Source organism: Alosa pseudoharengus, unplaced genomic scaffold (assembly GCF_046254945.1).
Source record: "Alosa pseudoharengus isolate Yale_2024_CS ecotype anadromous, Long Island Sound unplaced genomic scaffold, YU_APseudo_1.1 YU_APseudo_1.1_scf_22, whole genome shotgun sequence".
Classification (NCBI taxonomy): Eukaryota; Metazoa; Chordata; class Actinopteri; order Clupeiformes; family Clupeidae; genus Alosa; species Alosa pseudoharengus.
The window spans coordinates 3484107-3489106 of record NW_027468680.1 but is presented as its reverse complement, the minus strand read 5'-3'; the positions used below and the strand labels follow the sequence as shown (position 1 = coordinate 3489106).

The 5000-nt window shown below is 36.1% G+C and overlaps 1 protein-coding gene across 1 annotated transcript in view; it reads left to right on the top strand.

Annotated features, from left to right (window-relative positions):
• LOC143139499 (neuropilin-1a-like) overlaps positions 1 to 5000 on the top strand; it is a 49464-nt gene that overhangs the window by 13823 nt on the left and 30641 nt on the right. The gene's annotated exons all lie outside the window — the stretch shown is intronic.

The following is a 5000-nucleotide window of genomic DNA, read 5'->3' as shown; positions in this document are numbered from 1 at the left end:
TACAAAATGCTTTGTTCATCATTTGTAAAGCATTGTTCCTATGTTAATTCTCATAAATAAAGTATTTGTACACACAGTTATAAATGGTTTGTTCATAGTAAATAAGCCTATATCTAAAATATGTTTATCAATTATTGTTAATACTTAATAAATTATACAATATACACATGCACTAATGATTAGTTAGGGTGAGGATACATTTTTATAAACCACTTTCTAATACTATAATTCAGGATTAACTCAGGGGTTACAAGTGGTTAGTTAATGATATTTTGTGATCTTATCTAAAGTGAGGACTTTCTATGCCTTTTCAAATGAGTTGTAAAGATTACATTCACATTCATTCATTTAGCAGACAAGCGACGTACACATGTCAATTAAATTGAAGGCCATTGACATAACAGTGAAGGCTGGGAATCGAACCCCCAACTTTTCATGCTACTGCATGCTAGTCCAGCTCCTTATCCACTACACTACCTTGGTCCAGATAGAAACCTCTACAACTATGCAAGAGTTTCTGTTTTCTTCTACTACACACTGTTATTAAACATCTGTAAACTATTATTAAATGCTGTATTTTTCATTTGTAAAGCATTATTCCTATATTAATTCTCATCTGTAAATCATGTTTACACACAGTTAAAAATGGTTTGTTCATAGTAACACGCATATCTATATGATATTTTTGAATTAACTGTTGTAATACCACTGGGCAGTGGTAGTGTAGTGGATAGGGAGCCAGGTTAACATGCAATAACCCATAAAGTGGGGGGTTCAAACCCCGGCATCCACCAATGTGGCCTTGCCCTTTAATTACATTGACATGTGTAAGTCGCTTTGGGTGAAAGTGTCGGCTAAATGAATAAATGCAAGGGTATACTTTATAACTCATTTGTAAATGTGCTCACTTTAGATGTGAACAAATGCTCACTTTAGATGTGCTCACAAAATATCATTAACTAACCACTTGTAACTCCTGAGTTAATTATTAAAGGAACCATATGTAGGATTGTGGCCAAAACTGGTACTGCAATCACTTTCAAAATACTGAAGAGCGGTGTATCCCCTCCCCCTCCCCCCTGACTCGAGGTTGCCAACACGGATGGCGAAACACTACTGACTTCGTGATTAGTAGATAGGTGGAGGGTGGCGCATCAGGCCAAAACACAACATGACATGACAAAACACATCACCAACAGTTGAGGGCTGCAACTTCACTTTTTAAATGACAATATCCTGGCTGGACTACTGTTGTCAGTGATATAAATATTTGAAATGAACATGATTTCTTAATGTCTAGTAACATATCAGGGCCATTTTATGATTAATTGAAATATTTTTCTTACATACGGTTCCTTTAATTATAGTATTAGGAAGTGGTTTATAAAATATGTATCCTCACCCTAACTAATCATTAGTGCATGTGCATGTAACAACTGTTAAATAATGGAAATATTGCTTAATCAAAAACATATTATTGCATAATTTATTAAGTATTAACAATAATGTATAAACATATTTAAGATATAGGCTTATTTACTATGAACAAACTATTTATAACTGTGTGAACAAATGCTTTACTGATGATAAATTAGAAATTCCTAATGATGAACAAACCATTAACTAATCAGTAACAAAGGCTTAATAAATGATGAATTGTGTGTAGTTATTATAAAGTGTTACTGAAGAGCCTAATCTTTAGGTCATCTGATGTAGGATACACTAGGCCTTCCTGTGTTTATGGGATTTCTTTGACGAAAAGTAAAGATAGTCTTTTCTGTAGTTCTGTGCTCCCAGTGTTATTTAATAAGTACGTTTCAACCACTCTTTGGGTCTTAATCAGATAGGCCCTCACCATTATTACATTACATTACATTACATTTGGCTGGCGCATTTTTAACCAAAGCGACTAACAACATGGTAACAGTTAAGTTTTAAAGCAATTCTCTCTACAATTTTAGGACAATTCAAAAACGGTAGAGTACAGTAAGAATAAGTGCATCAGTGAGTGCTGTTTTTAAACAGTTGAGTGTCAGTTCAAGACGTTCAAGTCAGTTCAATTCCACCAATGAGGAACAACAGATGAGAAAAGTTTGGATTGGCCTGAGTGTATCTGTTGCAATATCTGTGTGCATTCCTACATTAGGTCTATTTCTTTGATAGTCAACAAACATCATTTGCTATCACATAACAAATACCAATTAACAATACAAATGTTTCTTACAAACTTTCCTGCATACTTCTTAAATGTGCTGCAGTCAGATGGGTGTCCTAAAGACCAAGGCCGTAGTCATGATGTCAACATTGGGGGGGACCAAATCTGTGGTGGGGTCTGAGGGCCATGCAAAAAATATTATTAAAAATCACAAACAAGTTGTTACGACGTTTTTTCCAACTTGTGTGCCGTCGCCACATTTGATTCCTACGTTTTGCCTGCATGGATGCGCTATCAAGTGCGCATCTAAATAATATGCAAGATGCAACAACCATTTCTTAAGAGGCCTATAAACAGGGTAATTCCTGGCATTAGTACTAGCATATTGTAACAAACTGCTAGGTTGTCTCAAAATGGTCTTTATTGGTTACGCACCAAAACACACGCACAGCATTATGGGAGTACAGTCATAACAGCTAGGCTCAGATCATTACAATATGAATGCATTATTTATGTTGTAAGACATGTGAAAGAAATGAATGACACAGGCTTGCACAAATTCATCATTTAAAATAAAACATTTCACTTTCGCTATCATTGCGAGAATAGGTTACAATATGGAAAATGTTTCAAAGTTCCCTTTGAGTCTGATCGGCCCCAAAAATGTATGGGATTTCCTTAGCCTGTGCTACACCTTTCCAACAAGTTTTGTGAGAATTGTGAGCTTTTGCGATATTGTTGCCAGCCCTACCTCACCGCAGTAGGGTCAGAGAGGGTTAAAGGATCTTTGGTAGGGTGCAGCAAATGGAAGCTTTTGATAGCGCACGCCACTAACGAAAAACTAGGGTGACCAGATGTGCTCTTTTTCCAGGACATGTCCTCTTTGAGACCTTACAAATCGTCCAGAATTTTGTTATTCTAGAGCCTCAAACGTGTTTACAGCGAAATTGCATTGCGTTTTTCCTCTGTCGTTCACAAATAAGTTCAAAATAGCCTTTTGAGGCAGTGTTTTCTCTTATGTCCACAATCAGGTCACCCTAGAAAAACGGAAAACCACCAGGTCAAACCACTCAGGGGTGTAGGCTACTCTGGAACCATCACTAGGTCACTAATTTGTGCGTCATTTATGTTTGATTACATTTCAGATGATGGTGGTTGTTGGTTTCCTGTAGAGTTTTTTTTCTTTATTTATTTTTCTATGTCCGTATATTGGGGGGGACATTTTGGTCATATTTGAATATTGGACACGTCCCCCTCAATGTCTATGGTGACTACGGCCCTGCTAAAGACATAACTAGATCTTGAGCATCTATTACCAGTGTTGAATGAGCAGTTTTTGCAGTGATCACTACTGGACATTCCACATTGCTAGACAGCACTTGAGTGAGGATAGACTTATTTCCACTTCACAAATAACCATCGCTATCTGCAATAGCTACAGTACAGGGACATTAATCAGTTCATAGCTGAGGATTTGTCCTAGGTCCACTTCCCTTTCAGAATCATATGCAATAATTATTTTTTTTTGTTGCACTATAAAGGATATCTTGTCTAATTTTTTTGCAAATAATGCAATCTCCATAGCACTCTTCAGCCACCTTCAAATATGCACACTCTTCCATTTTTTTGCATGGCTGTAATTTGAATGATAGGAAAGAGCACCAGTGAGATGTTTTAACTAGGCAAGCACAGTCGCCTTTACAGTAAAATAAAATACAGTGTAAATCCTCGGTAGAACTGACAATTCTTCATAATAGTTAGTGACAAAGTACTTTCTACAGAAAAATGAGCAGTCACCTACTATTCTATCAATTTATTATCAAAGAATCTATTTTGCTTCTAAACGTCATACTGAATTTTATCTATTATTTCAATTTATATTTTAATTTTAGCTTATTTTCATTTGCTACTTGAGTCATTGGGGGTAATTCCTGTCCTGTCCTACAACATATCTGATACATAAAGAGTATATTAATGCCTTATTTTTTGCAATTCCTATGATATCTGATGGCAAAACCAAAAAGTATGTGAATTATGCTAATTATGCTAATTAGCAAGCTTAAAACTCAAAATTGAGCTTGGTAAACAAAATATTTGAATTCAGCACCCTCAAATTGTGTAAAATAGCCCCTTTACCGACTTTTCCTCAAATTTGCCAACAGGACTTTTTCTGAACGTTTGTTAGCTATCTGCTCTCCCTCTATATTGTGTCAGTTGAAGGTTTTGGGTTTCTGTATCTGTCAGTATCTGTGTGATTGAAGAGCATGATGCCAAAGACTGTAACTCATCAGCCTGTGCGTGTGTCTGTGTGTGTGTGTGTGTGTGTGTGTGTGTGTGTGTGTGTGTGTGTGTGTGTTTGTTTGTATGCATGCGTGTGTGTGTGTTTGTGATATGAATACCAGATGATCTTAATCGTGAGAAAAAAATGTCCTATTTTGGGGAAATTCCCTTTTAAATGTTCCGTGACAGAACACTAGTCCACTCTCTCTCACACACACACACACACACACACACACTCTGTCACATGGAGAGATGTTGAATGTGTGTGTCTGTGTGTGTGTTTGTGTGTAACTTCTTTGACAGGCTGCACTTAAATACAACTTTTTGTGTTTGTATATTTGCAGAGGTGGAAAGTAACAAATTGCTTTTACTCACGTTACTGTATTGAGTAGTAGTTTGTGTATTTTGTATTTTTAAGTAGTTTTTAAAATCGGTAATGTTATTTTTACTTGATTATGTTTTGAGTGAAGTGCTACATCACAAATCCCATCTGTTACTGAGTAAAAAAAAAAAAGTTAAGACTAACGAAAACCAAAAGGAAGGGAAACAATTTCGCCTGGAACCA